Below are 25,360 nucleotides of genomic sequence, written 5' to 3'. Positions count from 1 at the left end.
TGAATCTCTGCAGTCGTCCTTGCGACTTCCGATCATATGTTTCTTTTGATGACGTGAGTCTGGTCGGCGTCTGAAGAAGCACTGTTTTCATTCTGCTTAAAGTGTCTATTCGAATAGAAGTAATTTTCAAGTTGGGCCATGCCCTTGCCTCCCTGTCTGGAAAGGAGCTGGGGAACAATAAGCGTCCACAGCACTTGATCTTCGCAGTCGTAGTTACGAGATAAGGAGTCCCGGGCATAAGACTACAGCATCTGCGGTCCACAATTAGAATGTAACTCCCATTATAGAGTCTTTGAAAGAATGGTTCTATCTCTGTAGCAGGTGTGCCTAGCTGGTGACATGAAAGGTTATTTGAGTTCCCTTCACAGGCTCCATGCAAACTAATTCCATTACACAGAAGTGTACCGCTTAGTGACATCGCACAATTATTGCCACTAAGAAACACTTTCTGTCCTTTATTACTGACACATGCATGTGAATAGGGCAAATTCCATGTTGTTTTAATGTACCCTTTTCCCAATTTTTCGTACATGCCAGCCTGTATATATTTTTGGCAGTATTGAAACCTGAAGGTTGATATTGGAATATTAATTATCCCATGTATTATCCATTCACTGACAGGTCGTTCTGACATTGTCACTGGTAATCTCTCGAGTTTCTCAATGCTCAGGATTGTATAATCAGCACCCTTTTGTGCCATACTGATTTGTTTATCAGTAAGGTTAAAGATATTGAATAGTGACGTTGTGTTGATTAAACGCCAAGGCACATAGCCTGAACGCAGATTTTGTAACGTCCAGCCAAGCTGTACAATAGAACGCAATTGAGACTGACCGTGTTGTAACAACAGTAAGTCTTGCGATATTATGTCGATTGCTGAAGACACAATGCTGACCAAAGAAAAAATTCTGGAGGACAGAGTCATTAACCCATTGTCCACTACAGAAAGTGATTTTTCCAAATTAATACGGTCAATTTCCCGTATACTTTCTGCTGTTTCAATTTGAGTTACCTTCCAGGCCTCGTTGTAAGCTGCATATATAGAGGCTGCTATGAAGCGTTTTTGACGCTGTTTGCGTGGTCCCATAATGAAATCACGCAAGTCAGCACCATCAGTAAGTAAAGTTAGGTGTTGCTTAATTTCTGCCAGTGTGGAAGTTTGTAGCCATTGAAGGCATAATTTGCCCACACTGTAGGTGGTTATTATCCCTGGGTGTTGTCTTTGGGAATATCTAGGGTCTGGCCTGGTCAATTTGAACCCCTGTGTTTTGTTCAGGAATCTGTCTTGACAGTTATTAGTATCTGTGGGCCAGATCAACCACTGTTTCCAATCAGGATGTGTTCTGTTTTGGTTTAATATATAGTTTACGTCTATCTCTTCATCTGTAGAGCTATTGCTTTCCATTGTTGGCTTTGGAATAGACGGTTTATTTAAGTCTTTGATTTTGGCTAAGCCAAGACAGGTGGTGTATTGAACAGTGTCATTCAAAAATATAATTTGTTCTGGGATCATGCAGGCTCTAAACAATGATTCTATACCTTGTACTTGCCATTCTTTTGTACCCCAAACACTTTTTACTTCAACATTTTTGTCCCAATAATCAAACCCAAAAGTATTCATTTGTTCAAAAAACGAGTCTGAATATATCAATTTCGTGTTTGTTAGCATGGTCTTTGTCCCTGTCTTATTTGACAATTTGAAATAAAATGTTTCAGCATTACTTGTGTTGAACCCTGAAAAGTATGAATATTTGTCATAAAAGGTTCTTGAGCTTCCTTTTGGAGGGGTTGCACAATGTTCCCATTGATTATAATTTAAAACATTTCTAGGTCGTGCAGATCTATGTAGAAAATGGTTACCATAGTGGTTGTAACAGTACATACTATCATAATTAGTCGAACCCTGCAAATAATCATGTTTGGTAAATTTAGCAGACATCACTAAGTCAGACATCATATTATTTATACTTTCAAAGTCCCAATCATCAGCAAATGAGCTTGTTTTTACAAAGTCACTCAACGAGATCTTGATTTGGTGTGGATATTTCAGGATTTCAACCGGACCATAAATTTCGTAGTCAGTATTGTCCCATGCTACCCCACCCGGTATAGGATTGGCTGTGAAGTTGACTGAAGAAAGTTCTCTTTTCTCGACGTGTGAAGATGTGTGTGGCTTGAGGATCAAGTTGATTTTCTGACTTGCTGTGTCCATTTTAGCATATTTTCCCTCAATGAAGCGTCCCAAAGTTAGTACCATGATGAGCCAAAGTATGAGGATAAATGCACCAAAACCCACCCAAAATTCAATCCATGGAGAAATCAGATATGTTTCTTTCAGTTGTTTCAAAAGTTCTTTAGCTTTATCTTTAAAGGTTTTTGTTGATGGCTGTGTTTTTGATTCACTTAGGTCTTCAGAGGAATCATCGAAGTTAATGAAGTAGCCGGATGCAGTTCTGTCAATTGCTCCAATTGCTTCAGGATTACTGTTTCTTGCATATTCGTTTGTTACTTCATTGTAGGTTGGTGTGTCTCTACTAAATGTTTTTATTTGGGTTTTCAGAGGTTTAAGTTCCATTGCATTGTTGCACAGTCCTTGTTGTTCTTCTGTAGGCGTTTCGAATGTGATTAGCCTCTTAGTTAAGACCTCTGTATTGGTAGCAAATCTTGGTGTTCTACTACTTATCGGGAGCCCACTTGGCCTACTGTTTGTTATCGGCCACATGATTGTGGTTTTACCAGGTCGATGGATACAACTCGGTTCTCCATTTTACCAGCAAGCGGCGGTAGTACAACTGATCTTGTCCCGTTGATGGACAAGACAGGAACTGCTTTTCTGTAAGAAGGCCCAAATTCCTTCTTTACCGCGATCTTTTCTCTGACTAGATCCCCGACTTTTGGAATCCAGACAGGTCTTGCTGGGACAGGTGGTGGTTCTTCAGTGGTTGTTGGCTGTTGTTTCAACTTTATGTTGCTCAGTTCTTTTCTTGTTTCGTTTAAGTCCTGCAAAATAGCCAAACGATCTTTGATATCAAAGCTTTTTTCCTTCACCACTGAAGTCTGACTGTCGAGGACTAAGACTAACATCCTAGTTCCAAATAATAATTCGTACGGACTGAATCCCCTCAGAGAATTTCTTGGCAGGTTATTTAGACTACGTTGGACACTTATTAGATGTTTGACCCACCCAGCTCCCGAACCTAATACCTTTGCTGTTATAGATTGCTTTATGTCACGGTTTTTTCTTTCTACAATTCCGTTCCCCTCAGGGTGAAATGGACAAGAGTACCGCAATGTAACGCCCATGCTGACCATGGCCTCCTTATAAGCTCTAGAGCTAAAAGCAGGACCATGGTCCGAATGCAGCATGCCAATTGCGTATGTGCCGATAAAGACTCGCAAATCTTTTATAACAGTTCTGGCGTCAGCCGTTCGCTGGGGCCACATCCATATGAATCTCGTGCATGAATCCACTGCCACCAAGATATATTTGTAGTTACCATCCCGTTGTAAGGGACCACAGTGGTCCAGGTAAACACAAGCTAATGGTTTATCTGAGATTAGAAGGGGCGTCTGTGCTGGTCGTCTCACCGTTGATACTTTCATTCTTTGACATATTTCACATTCTAGAACATAGTTCCGCGTTTGTCTTCTCATTTGTGGCCACCAGTATCTCTGTTTTAATAATGATACTGTGGCTGAGACGCCGGCATGTATAGAAGCAAGTCCTTCGTGTGCCGCTATTATTAGTCCTAACCTATGTTCCATGTTTGGAATTGCCCTATCCCCCACTCCAGGGATTCGAGCAAAAGGAACATTGTTTGCATCAGTTATGTATGAGTATTTTACTGGAAAGCCTTTCGGGAGTGTTTCTATCGAATCCTTTTCTGTAGCGCTGACAGCCTGTAATATTTCGCTGTCTATTTTTGTTTTTGACCGTGTGATGGCAGCTACGGAAGCCGTTTGCACAGCAGCCTTCGCGGCCTCATCAGCCAATGAATTCCCTGCAACGTGAACGCCATCACGTTGATGACTCAGTGTATGTATCACGTGAGTCTTTGGTAGTTCTTTCTGTAAAAGAACTACTTGTTCCCAAAGCATTTTATGCTTGATTGTGCCTCCTTTTGCATCCTTAAAACCATTCTGAAGCCAGATCTGTAAGTATTCATTGTAAGACTGGACGCAATAATACGAGTCGCACACTATGAGTGTGGGGAATTCTCGATCGGTATTTTCAAGCGCCATCTTGAATGCTAGCAGTTCAGCTCGCTGAGCTGTACAGTCTCCCAGAGATTGTGTTTTGGTGATAGCTGGTTTAAATTTCCCTTCGTGCCAGCGACCTTTAACAATCGCGCACGCAGCACTGTAAGCTTGTTTACCCCCCACTGCGGGTTGTGCTGATCCATCTGTGTATATTATACAGCCGTAATGTTCTAGAGGCAGAATTTCGGTCGGCGGAGGACATTCGAATTCGTATTGGAGAAATTCTTGTGTTTTTAAATTGGGATCAAATTCGTATACCACGTCTGTTGCAGCAAGAGAATTAGCCCACTGTATCCACCTTGGATGTAGTGCTTTAGCATTCGGAATGCTTGCCTTTGTTACCGCCTCCAAGGCTGGTATCGGTGTCACGATTATTATTCGTTTACCTTGTGCCAGGGCACGTTCTTTTGCTATAGCTGTCTGTGTTGCAGTTAGAATTTTTTCCGTTGGGCTAAATTTCATTTCAGCTTTAGTGTACAAGTGTGATTTGAATGCAATTGGTACCTTTTCTCCCTCATTAGAGGTCAGGTATGTGAATCCGCATCTTCCTGGGATGACTCGAATCACAAGATTGCGTGTGTTATCACGTGTTTCTAATTTTGTTTTAATTAACATGTCTGTTTGTAAGGATCTCAACATTTCTGTGTGTGTTTGAGTCCAATTGGTTCTTTTAAAATCTGGTTTTATTAGATCATAAAGGGGTTTGACCCTTTCTGCGTAATTTGCAATGTATGTTCTTCCGAAATTTAGGAAGCCTAGAATTGACTGTAGGTTTTTTAGTGTTCTAGGTGCTTGGAGTACGGCACATTTCTCTAGGAAATTGTCAGCCAGGCTTTTGCCTTCACTTGATAATTCATATCCTAAGAACAGGACTGTTAGATGGGCAATTCTGGATTTTTAAAGTTGAATTTGTAACCCTCTGCTGCGAACCCAAGTATTATGGTGTTCACTCTCTTCAAGTGAGTATCCAAGTCATCATCTGTTAGGTAAATGTCGTCGACATATGATAATGCCTCGTCATCGTATGTTTGTAGTAATTCTGTTACTCTCGCTGAGAATACTCCAGGGCTGTTCTTGCATCCCTGGGCTAATCGACAGAATTGTTTTTGAGTGCCATTTATTGAGAACGCAGACAAATATCTGCTCTCTGGTGCTATATTTTGACAAAAGAATCCATTAGAGATGTCTAATGTTGTTTTGTATTTTTTGCGCACTATGTTATTCATTAGTGCTGCACTATGCGAGTTTTGCACTGCAAAAGTTTTGCAACATGAGTTAAGGTGTCTGTAATCCAAAACTAGACGATATGAATTGTCTGGTTTGGAGACAGGAAACAAAGGGTTGTTCATTTGTGAGGTGCAAGTTTCAATCACCCCCTGGTATTCTAGTTGATCTAGGATTTCTTTTACCTGTTTTTTAGCTTCTTGCTTAATTGGGTACTGTCTTTGTGCAGTAGGTTGTGATTTTAACTGGATTTTGTGAGGAGGAGAGTCCTCATCCCATCCTACGTGATTTTTATATAAAGCAGGAGCTTGAGCTACTGCCCACTTTCTTGCAAGTGTATATTTTTTATGAATTGGGATATGATTTGAGAAGGCAGGCATAATTATTTCTTCGCCATGAGGGCAGTCCCTGACAAACTCTGGTGGCCAGTCTTTTTCAGCTAGAAGGATGTCATAGCCCTTGGAGAGATTATCCCAAAATAGTCCCCTTATTTTTCTAGTCTTATCCCCTTCTATACGTAAAGTTATTTCATATATTTTGTGAGGTTTGCTAACTCTGGTGTCTGCAGTTTCCACTTGAAGATATTCATTCGTGTCCACTGTCTCCAGATGATTCATAAGGACTTTGCGAGCTATGCTCACTTCTGCTGTGCTGTCTAGCATTGTCTGAGCCCATTCTCCGTTTTTCAGTTGTGTCCTCAGTATTCTCGGCATTGTTAACTACTTTAATACTGGCTACCTTCTTTTTTGGAAATTGTAATTTCTTATTTGGATGAGCAGGTTCCTTGTCTTTGGACTTGACGTGCCCTTCCCTGGGTTCCGATCGTCCTCTTCTTTCCGATTTCTGTGAGGAAGTCTGAAAAGATTGAGAGGGACGTGTATGAAAATCTTGATATCTATCCGGTTTCTTTATATTATCCCTATTTCTAAGGTTGTATTTTTTCACAGAGGGCTCACTTTGGGGAGACTTGGGTCCTTGGTCCGGAGATCTTTCTCTCCGCCGAGGAGACCTTCCTCTGGACTGGAATCTCTTTTCTTTTGAATTGGATTGTTTGTTTCCATCCCAGTTCTTCTTTTGACTGTTTAGGTTATTTTTAATAAATATTTTTTCAGGACTTTCAATTAGTTGGGGCTTCACTGGTATTCCACCCAAACTATCTCTACCTAGTTCTTCATAGGATTTTTCTATAATTCTGGCAATTTCAGCTGGTTGGTCTGCTATATCTGTCTCTTTTAACCTCTGGCGGATCGCCACGTTTGCTGCTTCTCCCTTTATATTGGCTAGTAATATAGCCGAGACCTGCTTGAAGTCTTTCAGTAATTTCATACCAAGAGTTAAAGCGGGTTCTGGACCGTATTCGTCTTGAATTTGTTTTAGCACATCTGGTATTACCGAAATGGATGGAACACCGTGCGTTTTTGTGTAGATGGAAGCAAAGACTGTACCCCAAGTGTCACAGTCCTCCACGTGTGGTGGGATTCCCATTGGAAGACAGATAGTCAGAATCCTGTGTTTATCCACAGGGGTGGTGTCTGGAAACACCGCCTCTATTTGGGTGATTTTTTGTGCTAACCAGAATGGTATTTGTTCCCGTTTAGCTGGTACTTTACCTAGGCAGGACTGTATGTTCTGTGGTGTAATTTTATTTGTGTTCCCCTGATGAGGGGTCAGCTGTGGAATTTTAATTGCTGGTTGGATTGTTGAAGTCCGCATTACATATTGGACTAGGACCGGCTACGTTGCTCCTGGTCTACCTAATGGACCGAGCCTGGTGATGTGATTGTTGTGTTTTAGGGCGCCATTAAACAAGAGCAGATGCTCTTGGAATTTAAGTGGTACTTCCACCTCCTCGAAAGGAGTGTATTCTTCAGGAGGTTCCTCTGTTTTGTAATGGTGGAAGACCTTTGTTACAGCGTTTGCTGCTGGAAAATGTATCCATGAATAGAATACCTCTGTCTGCCGATATTCGTGTGCCTCTATTACGAATATGACTGTGCCACCTCTAGGTGTCAGTCCATTTTCTATAAGTTTCAAAGTTATAGATTTCCTTATGTTGACCCCGATGAGTATTAAATTCGGGTCTGCTTCTTGCATAGTATTATCAGCTGTTACAAGTTCAGCTGCTACTCTAGCTATCTCTCTTTCTTCTTCAGTTTCTGGCATTCTACTGTCAGGAAGTTTATTTTGTTTAGTTGCAGATCAGGTTTCTTTATGGAAGTAAAGATTAGATGCACAATATTTTGGAACAGTGTATCCTTCAACGTTGACTAAACCAAGAACCATACATAGGAGTTTCCTCCTGCGAGGTTTGGCGGATATGACCTTTCACCCACTCCAGACGTCTTTGGAGTATTATGGGAAAAAAGGGGTCTGAGTGAAAAAGCACGACTGAGTTACTCTAATGTCTTACGTTAGTTTTATCGCCTTTCCAAACGTTTGGGCGCCATGTAGTGTAGTTCCTATTATCCCAATAGGCTCTGCGCATTGGAATAATACCTTCAATAGTATAGGCCTAGACAGACGTTAACTAGGTCTTCTATTGTCGATATTAGACTTAAAGTTTTGGGTTTGCCAGCTAGCTCAGAGTTCACTAGAAACTTTCTCGAATAGGCAAGGAGGAGTTGAACCTCCCTGGATAGACAAGAAGGGATTTCGTTTCTGACAACCGTAGAACATGACAACTTTGCTCTCCCCTAATCAAGAGTGTATCTCTAGAGTCGTGTGAAAACAAAAGACAACTTATTTTACTCAGTCAGTACGTGCATTCTTAGTCTCACCAGATTGTAGAGAAAAGGAAGAGACGGGCGTGTTCAATAAAAGATGGTATTTATTGATCAGTCTCTTTTCTCGTACAAGAGAAATGGATCGATATTATTGCAATACTTATGGTTAAGTAAAGTGCATACAATAAAACCAGAAGTATAAAATAATACTGTAAAAACATTTATATGGTTTCTAAGCCATATGGTGGTTTAAAATGGATAAAATAGATACATACATATATACATTTGACTAATCGTACTCAACCGGTGTTTCTAACTACGCCTACCCCGGTGTACCTGACCTAAGCCTAATACGTGGGCGGGAATAGAAAGTAGCAGTTTAAGTTAAGTTTGTTTTGCCAAGTGACTGACTCAAGAATTCTCTGCAAGGGATTATTCAGCTCTGTACCTGGAATCTAGGATGAATGAGGGATGGTATCTCTCGTCTCTGGTCTCGATATTCCAGGCTGCCTGCGAGGGCTACCCGGAAGCGCCGGAGCTGGATTTCTCGGCAGGAGAAAGCAGCGTGTCGTTCTCAGCGCGTCAGGAAGGCGGGGCTGCGCCAGCGGGGTCTGCTCTGCTCTGGGCTTCGGCAAGTCTGGCTGCTCCGATCTCGTCACCACCGCGTGTGTTTGCTTAAGGCAATACCGGTAATATTTATACCTGTAAGGTGCCGAGATTGACGTAAGGATGGACATAGATACGTCAATAAGGATGTCATACGACTTGGTCGTTAGCACATTCTTTTGCTGAAGTTCTCGATGAAATCAAAACAATGGCCGCAGGGTTTTTCCCAGGTTGTCATAGGTTTGATTTGTTTTGAGAACTCCGTATGCCTTATCAGGGGCTGGAGGAATATCGCTTGTCTAATTAGATGGCAAGCGTTATGACCTAATCAGATAACACGTTCCTGTGCCGTAGTGTGGCTTAATCAGATAACGGTTTCTGCATCATGGGATGGCTGCTAGTTAACTTGTTAACCAGAACAGGGTCAGGAATAGGGGGATCGATACAGAACCTATAGGAATACATCACAATATTTCTTCTGTGGTGTTTCAGGAGCGTTAAACTAGCATAATACGAAGCCTCCGGTCCTGTAATAGATTAAAAAATTTGCTAGCTATCGCGCCAAGAATTTTCAATTCTATTAAGGATACGGAGGCGAGGATTATCCCACCCGGTTGTATTACATGCATTGTAATATATCTTGCCCACCCATGTTTATAGTCTGTTTTTGCAGATTTTACGGGCATTATTTTTCATTCTTCCAGGTTCTGCGAAGAAGATGGACTGAGTATGTTTCCAGTTAAGGAATTCCTTCCAGTTGGCTGTTCTTCCATGTTGGAGGCTGTTTATGTTGGACTTCAGTTATTTATGGACTTATGTTTGAAGCAAAGAAAGAGGAGGATATCCTGCGCTGACCAGGTCTTATCGACTAATACAGGAAGTGATGTAGTGTTTGCATCATGGGAAATGTAGTTTGTTTTGTTACAACTGAAATTTCATTGGCTGCTGTGTGTAGCATTAAAAGAAAGAAAAGCATAATCCTCGCCTCCGTGTCCTTAATAGAATTGAAAATTCTTGGCGCGGTAGCTAGCACATTTTTTATTCCTCAGGAAGGAGAAACTTTCCTTCCCAAATCACTTTCTTTCTTACTTTGTTGCAAGAGAGAGGATGGAGCGGGACCTGCCGACTTTTGAGCTATGCAACCAAGTCTTGGCGTCGGTTCAACATCCTGTGATTCTGGCAAATCACTTACCGCCTGATTCATCAAGCTAAATTGCACTCGCAAAGGGCAAGATTCTCAGAATCTTGCCTTTTGCGAGTGCAATTTTTGCATTTGGGATTCATCATCCCAAATGCAAAAATCGCTATTTAAGAATTCGCACATTTGCGAAGAATTGTATTTAAGGAATCTCTATTTGAGATTCCTTAAATGCAATTCATGAAGCATTTTAAAATTGCGAAAATGCAATTTTGGGCCGCTATTTACCGAGAGGTCAGACCTCTCGGTAAATAGCAAAAACTTAGAAAAATGCATTTAAATGCATTTTTCTAAGTTGCATGTTGCACACACACGTGTCCTTTGGACATGTGTGTGCGCAACACCTGTTTAAATTTGCATTTAAGGGGTGCTACAGGGTGTCCTTTGGACACCCCTGGCACCCTTTAAATCGCTATCTTATTTGCGATTAGCTAATTGCTAATCGCAAATAAGGAATACTCCCTATTCATTCCTATGGGCCTTTTGGCCCATAGGAATGAATGGGGAGTTATTCCTTATTTGCGATTAGCAATTTGCTAATCGCAAATAAGGAATGTGTAGGAATCGCATTTCTTTATGCAATTCCTACATGAATCCCGTTTTGCAAGTCCTTAATAGCGATTCGTTATGAATCGCTATTAGGGGCTCGCAAAATGGGAGATTGATGAATCAGGCTGATGATCTTCCTGTGCCTTAGAAAAATGAATGTGTTTTTGTGTATTGTAACTGGCGCTCTTGTAAAGTGCTCTAATACCTTCCCGCAATGTAATATTACAATAATCAAATTAAGTGCAACAAAGATGTGCTTTCTTGCACCAGAAAGGGACAGTTGGGTTTGTAGAAAGCACCTGCCCTGTGTGCCAAACTGTGAAAATCTTCCAGCGACAGAATGAGGCCATTTGTCTGCCTACACATGAGAGCAGCACAGGACAACGTCTTGCCCACAGTCCTCGATATGGGGAAATGCGGCACAACTAGATTTACAGTCTACGGTATCCATTCAAAGGAAGGCGACCTCGGTGGCGTAACGAAACTTGAGGGGGCCCCCCTGCAAGGTACATCCAGGGGGCCCCCCTCGCGCCAGTCCCTGTCAGGAGCTCTTAGGCCAGAGTCCTGCCTCCCTGGACAATGCCGGAGGAGGCCCCCTGGAGCTTGGGGCCCCCTGCACCAGGGGGTCTGTGGGGGCCATCATTACGCCGCTGATATGGGTGCAACTTTGGTACCATGTATAGAACAGAAGCCAGCTTGAGATGAGTAGAGGAAGTTACTTCTGTCAAGGTGAATCATTGTCAATAAACTTCCTTTTCTAGAACTTTTGTAGCCAACAGAAGCGAGATAGATGGGAAGTGAGCATGATGAGTTCCTTGAAAGGCATTTTACGCAGCAGAACAACAAGGGCTTGTTTCCATTTTTAAGGTCCAAAGGCAGAACTTGATGCTAATTTTCTAAAGTTTTGCGTTTGCGGTCTCTGGATAGAGCTAGTTTACTTACCATTGCAAAGGCATGGGTTCTGGTTGGTAAATTGGGTTATGTTACAGGAGTGTCATTGCACATTACCTCCTCATCCGTCTTCCTGGATACAGTCCTTACGCATGATACTTCTCCCTTCTGGCAGCACCAATTCCCAAGCTGAAAACTCAAAAAAGTTCCCTCAAGATGGCCACCATTACCCATGATCCACTATAGAAGGGAGGAACATACAAATCACTTCCTGTAACATGCCACGTCAAATGAGACAAGAAAGAAAGGAAACAGTCAACCGCCATGCCGGGTGGTAGGGCGGGACACAGGACTGCATCTAGAAAGACCAGGACTTGGAGTAATGAAGATTACCGGTAAGTAACCGGGGCATTATAGTGAACAAAGAGGTCGTGCCTGGTTACAAGGTTCCTACTGACAGCGGCCACAATACTGTGTGTAAGATGTAAAATGTGAGCCAGGTAAGGGTCATGGGTGTCTTGCTCCAGTAATCAAGATGGTGGTTTCTACAAAGATTTGTGTTTTCAGCGAGGGACACAGAGTTTACAGAAGACAGCGCAGACACTGAGCTCACAGCAGGCACAGCTAAAGCATGAAAGCAAAGAAAGAACTGTCCATGGGTTTTTGTTCTACAGAACGATGTACATAATCCAATTCTGCAGAGGTGACGAGAAACAAAAAGCTCATGCATAAACCGGAGCAGATTTTTGTTAATGGTGTTATTTACTTATAAACATTTAGTCTGAAAAGAACACATTTGAAAAGACAAGACGTACACTTAATCATTTTACTGGAAATACAAAAATAAAGATGGAAGCTTTCCTTTTTTAAACCAATACCCTATGGAGAGAACTTGCAGAGATAATAAAACAGGTGTTAAATCAAATCAGAGAACTTTATTCGCTTAGTTGCGTAATAACGAAATTGTGAGGCAATTCCAAATCTAATCAAATGCAATGGGACGTGGGCGTGTGCATTGGCGACAAGTATAATGTTATGGAAATGTCAACTCTATTTCTGCATACTTTTAAATAGAAACTGCTTGCTCAATAAGTGCCTAGCAGAGCGTCCTGGGCAGGCTGAGAAGCCCGTCTCATTTGTCTGTGAGTCAAAATGGCCATTGCCATTTAGTACCATAAAACCACCCATAATAAATACATTGGGTGTTCTGTTGATTGAAGGAAGGCATGGCAGGCAATTTGTAATGGCATCCAAATAATGACAAGAATGGATTGCATGACTTAAACTGAGTAGAAAAAACTGGCAAATGCTTTGTTCAGTTTCAATGCTATCTAAAAGAATTCATAGGTGCTCGAGGTCTCAAATTTTTTTAAATCGGTTGCTTTGCTTTCTAAATAGGTAGTAACTAATTTTATGTGTGCAAGTCGGTGTGAACATTCAAAGTGAACTTAGAAATGTGTTTTTCAAGGTGGTTATGAAAGATATTTGTCTAATGTTTTTAATTTTTTTAAGTGTACGTTTACAGGCACTCTTCACCAATACAGCTTAAAATTGCTGATAAATAAAAAAAAAACAATTTTAAGTAATGGCAAAGCCAATAAGTCAGACATGCATTTTCAGTTGTAGGAAAACCTATTGCCTTTGCCTTTCCTTGATATTTTACTGGAAGATGGCTAGAGGGCCTCGAGATCAGTGCTTAATTTCAGCTGGTGGTCAGCGGCCACATCGTAACATTGTTTCTGAAATGTAAAGATGAGCAGAACAACAGTTGTTTATTAATTCAATATACGTTAAAAACAACTAATACCTGACACCCAAGCCATCATTATGGCTCTAGGGGCCTCAAACATTTTGAATTGTCACACTTGTAGCAGTGTGATGGTTAGTCGTTGTGTAACTACTGCTTTTGACAGTGCTGTCAGGGGCAATGTGTGGTGCAAGCTGCGGTGGCCTCACTTATTTTTTAAGCACTGCTCGGGATAGCATGGGGTCTTGCTGCAGGCAAGGCTGGTGGCCTCCACTGTATCACTTGCACATCGAGACAGGTCATGTGGGTGGGGGTGCCGAAGGAGTGGTGGCCTGTAACAGACCTGTAACAGAACCACCACTATTAACTACAGAATTCTCTGACCCTAGACGTGCCCTTAAGACGTTTGAGAGTGCTATTGATAGTGTGTGATTGATGGTTGGTTAGGGGTGTGAGAGTGCTGTCAATAGCGTGATTGCTACTCTGTTGGGGTTTGAGAATGGTTCTGATATTGTGTCTGACAATAACTGCAAAGGGTGTGAGCGTTATCATTTTCATGTGACTGCTAATCTGTGAGGGGCACGAGTTCTGTTGGTACTTTGTGACTTTTAGCCTGTGAGGGTGCGAGAGTGCTTTTGGCAGTATGTGACAACCTCTCTGTGATAGGTACAAAAGTGCTTCCATTTGACTACTTTGTGAGTGGTGTGAGAGTGCTGTTGGTAGTGTGAGACTGCTATTCAGTGAGGGGTGGGAGAGTTGTTAGGAGTGTATGGCTGCTAGCTTTTGAAGCATGTGAAAGTGAGTAGGGTTGGATGGAACGTCTGTGAAGAGTATTAGAGCTTTTCCAATGGTGTGTGAAAGCTAGTGTGTGAGGGGTGTAAGTGCTTCCATTAGTGTGTGACCTCCTGTCTGTGATGGGTGTGAGCGTACAGTTGGCAGAGTGAGGCTGCTTCTCTGTGAAAGGTGTGAATGTGTTGTTGATAGTGTATTACAGATTAGAGGGTGAGTGAGTGGCAGACGTTGGGTATTTCAAACATACTGTTTGTAGTGTGACTGCCACTGTTTGGAGTATGTGAGTAGTGTTGGAAGTTAAAACTGCTAGTCTGTGAGTGGCGTGAGTGTTCTCAGTAGTGTCAGACTGCAGGATGAAACCTGGAGACCATTTCAACCCTGCCATGTTAGCCTACACTGCTCCAAGAAGTTTAATATGCTCATACTCGCTCCCACAGTCTAATGGTAAACGGGGAGCGCATGCCGCAGGCTTGCAGGCCCCAGGGACAGGCATGGGACGGATTCGTCTGGTCCAAACCTGTGGCAAACGGTATCCGCACCTTTGAATTTTCACAGGCTTGACCTGCGATTCCCATTGGTTACCCACGGGCTGACGGGATTGCCTGGGTGCCCAGGGGGGTCGGTCGGGGGTTAAGTACAGAGGCAACCCTGCTGGAATTAACTCTGCTCCCTGGACGCCCCAGATGGATGCTGCCAGTGATAGAAGTGGGCGGGGACGGGAGGGCACGGCGTGCCCCTACTTCTAAAAAAATGTTCAGTCCGCTCCCCTACTTCTTGCTTTCAAAAAAGCGTCCCGAGACGGCAAGAATAGTCCAACTTTAAAATGAAAACTTTTTTCTTTCCGCTTCCAGGGGCTGCTCGCACTTCTCTGTTGTACTCCAGAGGCTGCAGCAGCCCCCGCACTCCCTGAGCTCGCACAGACCGAGGGCAGGCCATTGTCATTCCGATTGAGGTAGATTAGCCCCTTTAGAATGACAATTCGCCTGCCCTCTGCCTTTAACATATCAAGTGCCCCTGAGATCGGAGTTGGTGATTAGAGAGGAGCTTTCCCCAAGCAGAGTACTGTGGGGAACTTGACACCTTTGTCAATGTTGTACTCGGAGTGAAGTGAACTGGGCAGGAGCAGTGACCACAGTGACCAGACAGAAGAGGCGACAGGAAAGGAGAGGTACTAGGGCAGGGGAGGTGACGGGGCAGGGGAGGTGACGGGCAGGAGACGTGACGGGGCAGGAGAGGTGACGGGGCAGGGGAGGTGACGGGCAGGGGAGGTGACGGGGCAGGGGAGGTGACGGGGCAGGGGAGGTGACGGGGCAGGGGAGGTGACGGGGCAGGAGAGGTGACGGGGCAGGAGAGGTGACGGGGCAGGGGAGGTGACGGGCACGAGAGGTGACGGGGCACGAGAGGTGACGGGGCAGGGGAGGTGACGGGGCAGGGGAGGTGACGGAGCAGGGGAGGTGACGGGGCAGGGGAGGTGACAGGGCAGGGGAGGTGACGGGGCAGGGGAGGTGACGGGGCAGGGGAGGTGACGGGGCAGGGGAGGTGACGGGGCATGAGCTAGAGCAGTAACCGGGCGTGAGCGGTGAAAGGACAGGAGCGGTGAAAGGACAGGAGCGGTGAAAGGACTAGGAGCGGTGAAAGGACCAGGAGCGGTGAAAGGACCAGGAGCGGTGAAAGGACCAGGAGCAGGGAACGGGACAGGAGCAGGGAACGGGACAGGAGCAGGGAAAGGGACAGGAGCAGGGAACGGGACAGGAGCAGGGAACGGGACAGGAGCAGGGAACGGGACAGGAGCAGGGAACGGGGCAGGAGCAGGGAACGGGGCAGGAGCAGGGAACGGGGCAGGAGCAGGGAACGGGGCAGGAGCAGTGAACGGGGCAGGAGCAGTGAACGGGGCAGGAGCAGTGAACGGGGCAGGAGCAGTGAACGGGGCAGGAGCAGTGAACGGGGCAGGAGCAGTGAACAGGGCAGGAGAGGCGACGGGGCAGGAGAGGCGACGGGGCAGGAGAGGCGACGGGGCAGGAGAGGTGACGGGGCAGGAGAAGTGACGGGGCATGAGCTAGAGCAGTAACCGGGCGTGAGCGGTGAACAGGGCAGGAGTGGTGAACAGGGCAGGAGCGGTGAACGAGGCAGGAGCGGTGGGCAGGGCAGGAGCGGTGAACGAGGCAGGAGAGGTGGCGGGGCAGGAGAGGTGGCGGGGCAGGAGAGGTGACGGGGCAGGAGAGGTGACGGGGCAGGAGAGGTGACGGGGCAGGGGAGGTGACGGGGCAGGGGAGGTGACGGGGCAGGGGAGGTGACGGGGCAGGGGAGGTGACGGGGCAGGAGAGGTGACGGGGCAGGAGAGGTGACGGGGCAGGAGAGGTGACGGGGCAGGGGAGGTGACGGGGCAGGGGAGGTGACGGGGCAGGGGAGGTGACGGGGCAGGAGAGGTGACGGGGCAGGAGAGGTGACGGGGCAGGAGAGGTGACGGGGCAGGAGAGGTGACGGGGCAGGAGAGGTGACGGGGCATGAGCTGGAGCAGTAACCGGGCGTGAGCGGTGAAAGGACAGGAGCGGTGAAAGGACAGGAGCGGTGAAAGGACAGGAGCGGTGAAAGGACAGGAGTGGTGAAAGGACAGGAGCGGTGAAAGGACAGGAGCGGTGAACAGGGCAGGAGCGGTGAACAGGGCAGGATCGGTGAACAGGGCAGGAGCGGTGAACAGGGCAGGAGCGGTGAACAGGGCAGGAGCGGTGAACAGGGCAGGAGCGGTGAACAGGGCAGGAGCGGTGAACAGGGCAGGAGCAGGGAACAGGGCAGGAGCAGGGAACAGGCCAGTAGAAGTGACGGGCCAGGAGAAGTGACGGGCCAGGAGAAGTGAGGGGCCAGGAGAAGGGAGGGGCCAGGAGAAGGGAGGGGGCAGGGGAATTGACGAAGCAGGAGTGTTGATCGAGCATGAGCAGGAGTACTGACTGGACTGGAGCAGTAAAAGGGCAGGAGCAGGCGTTTCCCAGGGCGACTGGAAGGGTAGGGGGCCAGTTTAGTGTGGGGGGACCGGTTTTGTACAAGTGCAGGAGTTTTAAAAACACTGCAAAGTTCTTTGTATATTCAGCAGGTTTTGGTCAATAATACAAGTGCCAAGATAACTTAGGTGATCAATGTACCTGCTGGAGAGAGATGGGAGCATGTTTTGTCTAGTGGCTGTATTACTCATCTAAGGTAGTGCAGAGTGGTAATATGCCTGCAGCAAAGAACATGTACCATGCATATCAAAGAGCAAAATGTTATGTGCATAGTTCAGTGGGTACTGCTTTGTGTTCACTTCCCGAATGAAAGGACACTTGAATACATATGGCCTGGCAGTTCAGGCTGGACTGTTCACATTGGACGCAGGATCAAGACTGATTTGCATATGGCTCGGTCCAAACTGGAATGGCATGTTGAGCAAAAAACGATGGATTTAAGCAGTGGTCGAAGTGGGAAAACAAAAGTAGGGGAACTGTGGGTGGAGAATCAGGGGCGGGAATAACCGAAGATTGAATCAGTGGGCGGAGTCAGGGGTGTGGCTAGAAATAGCAAAACATACCAATTTTTAGTACGTTTAGCATTTCACTGACCAGTTACAGCTTATAACATTATTTAATTAAAAGAATGGATATGTTTATTTGAGGTTTAATTCAGGAAAAAGCAAACACGCATAGGGAATACAGGTTTATGTAAAGCATGTGAAATATAAGCAGGAACAACATGTTACCTTAATGCTTTTACTCTCATTGTTCAGAAACCCATGATTATTTTTTGTCTCAAACATTGAGGTCATGAATGCAGGGCTCCTTATTTACACATGTGTTAAGCAAGGCTCAGAAGAGAAAGGGACTCTTCAGGAGAATCTAGACTCAAGGAAACCCACAAAGGCTCCTTCATATTCATAAAACAGAAAGAAGCAGGGTTTCAGGTGTGAGGCACTACAAGGGCGCACTGCTAGGATGGCGCACAGTTGGTTGTATGAAGGCAAAAAGGTGCATGCAGAAGAGAGGAAAAGCCCTGTAACCCCTCACGATGTGTTATTGGGACACACCAAGTACATGAAAAACAAATTCTGCAGCACACTTGTGGGGAAAGTAAAGTTAAGGCGATGTCTCAATGGACATAAGATGCAAAGTTCAAAGGCGAAGAAGTTGTCCACCAAATTAAAGAATCTTCTTTTATTGTTCGTACATGAGCCAGCCGACACGTGTTTCGTCGCAAGAAACCACACTGTTTCTGCGACTCCTCAGGGCTGGGGAGGATACAAAATAACGGATGGAGTATACAATGATACAGCATGAAACAAGTTATAATGGTGACTGTATATGGTGTGGAGTTGTGATGTGAGCGATAGAAGTGAGAAGTTTAATATTCACATTTCAGTGTGGATGCACACAGTAACACCTAATCACCGAATGAGAGTAAGCGAGTACAGTGTAGTAGAATAGGTGGAACGGTAGTGCCTACAAAAGTGATGTCTAGCACAGTTCTATACGTTACATATGAAAACGTAACTAACAGTGACGCACCAAGAAGAAAAAAGGTGAGTAAGGTATCATAAATGGGGAAGTGAGTGGGGTTTCAGCTCACAAATAGAGAACGGGGTGTGCATCCTACCTGTAGGGGAGAGGTGTAAGAACAGCAGGTCTGTAATGCCAGGAAGGAAAAAATATACGGGGGGGGGGAAAAAAGAGAAAAAATATATATGTACCGTCACAGGGTGTTCTGACGTAGATCAGAGTTGTGATCAAATTACGTAAGAACGGGTGTCCCGGGCAGGGGCACATACAAAGCAAGGAAAAAGAATGGAGAGAATTCTCACCGCGGTGCCGGTGATAATTCCGACCCGGCTCCGGCTCCGCTCGAAACCGGGTAATGTTGAAAACACGGGTTTCGTAAAATGGAGAGATGTTTCTCGCGCAGTGCTGTGATGGTCCTGTGGACAGGTGAAAAAGTCTCATAAGTGGTAGACCTAAGTGAGTATCACAAAGTGAGCACCTTACTTGGAAGTGTCCCGGAGAAACTGGGTATTTAGCTCACCTTAGTAGGAAGACCTGGTTTCTCGAAGTGTGCGTATTAAGGCTGAGCCGGACCTCCGTGTCTTCAGAGTTTAAGGCAAGGGGCCTTATAGGACAGTAAGTCCCTGTAGGGATCCAAATTCGTCAGAAAAGGGACAATCCACAAAGAAGCCGAAATGGAGGAATCCGAGTTGAAAGAGGGACAAAAAAGATAGAGAAATTAACATGAAGATCCTTGTATCAGGAACTCCCTAGGGCACTAGTGACAGGAAATAAATCAATTAATTCGTCAAACCCCGATATAGGTGTCACTCTAAAAGACGGTCGGTTGAAAGTAGTGGAACCGATGTAAAAACGCCAAAATAAAAAACGCCCAAATTAAATCTAACGGTCGCAGGCTACTGTTAATATCTGATGCACTGTCAAACACTATCAGAGACATGCCTCCGAGGCTCACGTTGATAAAGCGAGTTCGCTTACACGGAGGCGTCCGTGTCCCTCTTTAAGATACAAGACCCTTTTGCCCAAAAAGGGTGGCGGCTTTGCTCTGCGTTCTGAAGTTGAGATAGCGTTTTTGGTAGGTTAAAACATAGAAAGGGAACCCTGAATGTAGCTGTAAAGAAGCAATCGCTCCAAAAGCGTAACTCACCCGAAGTGCGGGGATGCTTCGGCCGTGACTTTTCCGAGTCTGTGTTTCTGTTCCGGGTGCGGTCACGTGTCCCCGCACCCGGAAGTGAATTTGTAGCCTTCTGCCTACCAGGTCCCGGATGCTGGTAACTAGAGCGCCGGCTCTGTTAATCCAACATTATATTCGTGCGCGCAACTTAAATAACCCAAAACCGATCTGGTAGCGAGACCGAGATCAGGAGTATCTGATCAGGAATTAATGTAAATAAAAATAATTATTGATTGTGAAATCAATCTTGAGGAAAGAAAAAAGAGAAAAAAGGGTGCATATCTTAACGCATGCAAAGTGTTCAAAGAAACAAGTCAAAAACTGTGACTATTATTGAAACAGTCTAGAGAAAATTCACATATCGCGGCAGAGCAGGTAATCAAAAATCATTAAATGTGATGGTGCTGGATGACATTCACGTGACATTATATATGGAGGGTGCACCATCATGGGGCAAAATCGCACAATACAAATTGGGATTATACTAGATAGAATTCTCGTGACATATATATACAGGATGCATTGGTAATAGATCCACATACTTAGTGATTCACATTCCTCCTCCTTTGTGTAAAGTCTTTTCTAAATGTAGTGTGGAGCGGAAAGTTTGAGGGAGCATCCCCTCAACAATAATGCATGAATAAGTGGGCCCTCACGTTTGTAGGCACTACCGTTCCACCTATTCTACTACACTGTACTCGCTTACTCTCATTCGGTGATTAGGTGTTACTGTGTGCATCCACACTGAAATGTGAATATTAAACTTCTCACTTCTATCGCTCACATCACAACTCCACACCATATACAGTCACCATTATAACTTGTTTCATGCTGTATCATTGTATACTCCATCCGTTATTTTGTATCCTCCCCAGCCCTGAGGAGTCGCAGAAACAGTGTGGTTTCTTGCGACGAAACACGTGTCGGCTGGCTCATGTACGAACAATAAAAGAAGATTCTTTAATTTGGTGGACAACTTCTTCGCCTTTGAACTTTGCATCTTATGTCCATTGAGACATCGCCTTAACTTTACTTTCCCCACAAGTGTGCTGCAGAATTTGTTTTTCCTTCATATTCATGTCAGCCAGCTAGCTGCTCAATCATAATATAGCAAAAAGAACAAATGGTGGACAGAATCCAGACCAATATCATACATTCACCCCAGTACAGAGATCTGGGCCTAAATTCATTGTTTCTTTGCTCACCATGCCATTCCAGTTTGGACCCAGCCATATGCAAATCAGTCTTGATACTGCACCCAATGAGAACAGTCCGGCCCGAACTGCCAGGCCAGGTCCTCCCTGGACCGGAATCAAGCATCTTAGGACCGGTTTCGGGCTTTCAGCCCTTCTCAGCCAGGATAGCTTGATTCCAGTGGCATGGAGAGCACGGGACTATTGTCTGAGCATACCTGTCCCACTCGGGGTGACAAATGCAAAAAGAACAATTGATGGACAGAAGGCAGAACAATGTCATACATTCACCCCAGTTCAGAGATCTGGGCTTAAATCCATCGTTTTTTGCTCAACATGCCATTCCAGTTTGGACCGAGCCATATGCAAATCAGTCTTGATCCTGCGTCCAATGTGAACAGTCCAGCCCGAACTGCCAGGCCATATGTATTCAAGTGTCCTTTCATTCGGGAAGTGAACACAAAGCAGTACCCACTGAACTATGCACATAACATTTTGCTCTTTGATATGCATGGTACATGTTCTTTGCTGCAGGCATATTACCACTCTGCACTACCTTAGATGAGTAATACAGCCACTAGACAAAACATGCTCCCATCTCTCTCCAGCAGGTACATTGATCACCTAAGTTATCTTGGCACTTGTATTATTGACCAAAACCTGCTGAATATACAAAGAACTTTGCAGTGTTTTTAAAACTCCTGCACTTGTACAAAACCGGTCCCCCCACACTAAACTGGCCCCCTACCCTTCCAGTCGCCCTGGGAAACGCCTGCTCCTGCCCTTTTACTGCTCCAGTCCAGGCAGTACTCCTGCTCATGCTCGATCAACACTCCTGCTTCGTCAATTCCCCTGCCCCCTCCCTTCTCCTGGCCCCTCACTTCTCCTGGCCCCTCACTTCTCCTGGCCCCTCACTTCTCCTGGCCCGTCACTTCTACTGGCCTGTTCCCTGCTCCTGCCCTGTTCCCTGCTCCTGCCCTGTTCACCGCTCCTGCCCTGTTCACCGCTCCTGCCCTGTTCACCGCTCCTGCCCTGTTCACCGCTCCTGCCCTGTCACCGCTCCTGCCCTGTTCACCGATCCTGCCCTGTTCACCGATCCTGCCCTGTTCACCGCTCCTGTCCTTTCACCGCTCCTGTCCTTTCACCGCTCCTGTCCTTTCACCACTCCTGTCCTTTCACCGCTCCTGTCCTTTCACCGCTCCTGTCCTTTCACCGCTCACGCCCGGTTACTGCTCCAGCTCATGCCCCGTCACCTCTCCTGCCCCGTCACCTCTCCTGCCCCGTCACCTCTCCTGCCCCGTCACCTCTCCTGCCCCCTCACCTCCCCTGCCCCGTCACCTCCCCTGCCCCGTCACCTCCCCTGCCCCGTCACCTCTCCTGCCCCGTCACCTCTCCTGCCCCGTCACCTCTCCTGCCCCGTCACCTCCCCTGCCCCGTCACCTCCCCTGCCCCGTCACCTCCCCTGCCCCGTCACCTCTCCTGCCCCGTCACCTCTCCTGCCCCGTCACCTCTCCTGCCCCGTCACCTCTCCTGCCCCGCCACCTCTCCTGCCCCGCCACCTCTCCTGCCTCGTTCACCGCTCCTGCCCTGCCCACCGCTCCTGCCCTGCCCACCGCTCCTGCCTCGTTCACCGCTCCTGCCCTGTTCACCACTCCTGCCCTGTTCACCGCTCACGCCCGGTTACTGCTCTAGCTCATGCCCCGTCACTTCTCCTGCCCCGTCACCTCTCCTGCCCCGTCGCCTCTCCTGCCCCGTCGCCTCTCCTGCCCCGTCGCCTCTCCTGCCCCGTTCACTGCTCCTGCCCCGTTCACTGCTCCTGCCCCGTTCACTGCTCCTGCCCCGTTCACTGCTCCTGCCCCGTTCACTGCTCCTGCCCCGTTCACTGCTCCTGCCCCGTTCCCTGCTCCTGCCCCGTTCCCTGCTCCTGCCCCGTTCCCTGCTCCTGCCCCGTTCCCTGCTCCTGCCCCGTTCCCTGCTCCTGCCCCGTTCCCTGCTCCTGTCCCGTTCCCTGCTCCTGTCCCGTTCCCTGCTCCTGTCCCGTTCCCTGCTCCTGTCCCGTTCCCTGCTCCTGCCCTGTTCACCGCTCCTGGTCCTTTCACCGCTCCTGGTCCTTTCACCGCTCCTGGTCCTTTCACCGCTCCTGTCCTTTCACCGCTCCTGTCCTTTCACCGCTCACGCCCGGTTACTGCTCTAGCTCATGCCCTGTCACCTCCCCTGCCCCGTCACCTCCCCTGCCCCGTCACCTCCCCTGCCCCGTCACCTCCCCTGCCCCGTCACCTCCCCTGCTCCGTCACCTCCCCTGCCCCGTCACCTCCCCTGCCCCGTCACCTCTCGTGCCCCGTCACCTCTCGTGCCCGTCACCTCCCCTGCCCCGTCACCTCTCCTGCCCCGTCACCTCTCCTGCCCCGTCACCTCCCCTGCCCCGTCACCTCCCCTGCCCCGTCACCTCCCCTGCCCCGTCACCTCCCCTGCCCGTCACCTCCCCTGCCCCGTCACCTCCCCTGCCCCGTCACCTCTCCTGCCCCGTCACGTCTCCTGCCCGTCACCTCCCCTGCCCCGTCACCTCCCCTGCCCTAGTACCTCTCCTTTCCTGTCGCCTCTTCTGTCTGGTCACTGTGGTCACTGCTCCTGCCCAGTTCACTTCACTCCGAGTACAACATTGACAAAGGTGTCAAGTTCCCCACAGTACTCTGCTTGGGGAAAGCTCCTCTCTAATCACCAACTCCGATCTCAGGGGCACTTGATATGTTAAAGGCAGAGGGCGGGCGCATTGTCATTCTAAAGGGGCTAATCTGCCTCAATCGGAATGACAATGGCCTGCCCTCGGTCTGTGCGAGCTCAGGGGGGGCGGGGGCTGCTGCAGCCTCTGGAGTACAACAGAGAAGTGCGAGCAGCCCCTGGAAGCGGAAAGAAAAAAGTTATCATTTTAAAGTTGGACTATTCTTGCCGTCTCTGGACGCTTTTTTGAAAGCAAGAAGTAGGGGAACGGACTGAACATTTTTTTAGAAGTAGGGGCACGCCGTGCCCTCCCGTCCCCGCCCACTTCTATCACTGGATTTAAGCCCAGATCTCAGAACTGGGGTGAATGTATGACATTGTTCTGCCTTCTGTCCATCAATTGTTCTTTTTGCATTTGTCACCCCGAGTGGGACAGGTATGCTCAGACAATAGTCCCGTGCTCTCCATGCCACTGGAATCAAGCTATCCTGGCTGAGGAGGGCTGAAAGCCCGAAACCGGTCCTAAGATGCTTGATTCCGGTCCAGGGAGGACCTGGCCTGGCAGTTCGGGCTGGACTGTTCTCATTGGGTGCAGTATCAAGACTGATTTGCATATGGCTGGGTCCAAACTGGAATGGCATGGTGAGCAAAGAAACAATGAATTTAGGCCCAGATCTCTGTACTGGGGTGAATGTATGATATTGGTCTGGATTCTGTCCACCATTTGTTCTTTTTGCTATATTATGATTGAGCAGCTAGCTGGCTGACATGAATATGAAGGAGCCTTTGTGGGTTTCCTTGAGTCTAGATTCTCCTGAAGAGTCCCTTTCTCTTCTGAGCCTTGCTTAACACATGTGTAAATAAGGAGCCCTGTATTCATGACCTCAATGTTTGAGACAAAAAATAATCATGGGTTTCTGAACAATGAGAGTAAAAGCATTAAGGTAACATGTTGTTCCTGCTTATATTTCACATGCTTTACATAAACCTGTATTCCCTATGCGTGTTTGCTTTTTCCTGAATTAAACCTCAAATAAACATATCCATTCTTTTAATTAAATAATGTTATAAGCTGTAACTGGTCAGTGAAATGCTAAACGTACTAAAAATTGGTATGTTTTGCTATTTCTAGCCACACCCCTGACTCCGCCCACTGATTCAATCTTCGGTTATTCCCGCCCCTGATTCTCCACCCACAGTTCCCCTACTTTTGTTTTCCCACTTCGACCACTGGATGCTGCCCACCTTGCCAGCCCGGTCTCCTTGCTACTTTTTCCCACCCACCGATCCCCACATATGCCAGCTCAATGGGCAGAGAGGTAGTTATGTTAGGCTACAAATAGGTGGCCAAGCTTGACAGACAGGTAGTCTAACTACTAACGGCGGTCACAAGCTGCCAATGTAAAACCTGCCTGTATCAAAGGATACTACCCCGATGTGGACTCCGGTGCGAAAGTCGACCTCACTCGGGTCAACAAGTAAATGCATGCGATATTATAAAGGTGCAGGGTTCATACTTACAAAAGCTCTTGCAGGCGAGGTTGTTAGCTAAGTCAGCCAGAAGTGGGGTTGTACGTGGACAGTTATTCTCCATTTTCAGACAAAAGAGGGACTCCTCACCACCACAGACCACTCACTCTTTCCTCGGACAGTCACAGTAACCTGCAGCTTCTGTGGCAGTCACTGTCACGCTCATGCACACTCATATTTGTGCTGCGGATGACAACGATATGCTCACTGTAACATTCAGAGTGCTAACTCACCA

The sequence above is a fragment of the Lissotriton helveticus genome, chromosome 2_1 (genome assembly GCF_964261635.1).
Source record: "Lissotriton helveticus chromosome 2_1, aLisHel1.1, whole genome shotgun sequence".
Lineage (NCBI taxonomy): Eukaryota > Metazoa > Chordata > Amphibia > Caudata > Salamandridae > Lissotriton > Lissotriton helveticus.
This window is presented reverse-complemented; position numbering follows the sequence as displayed.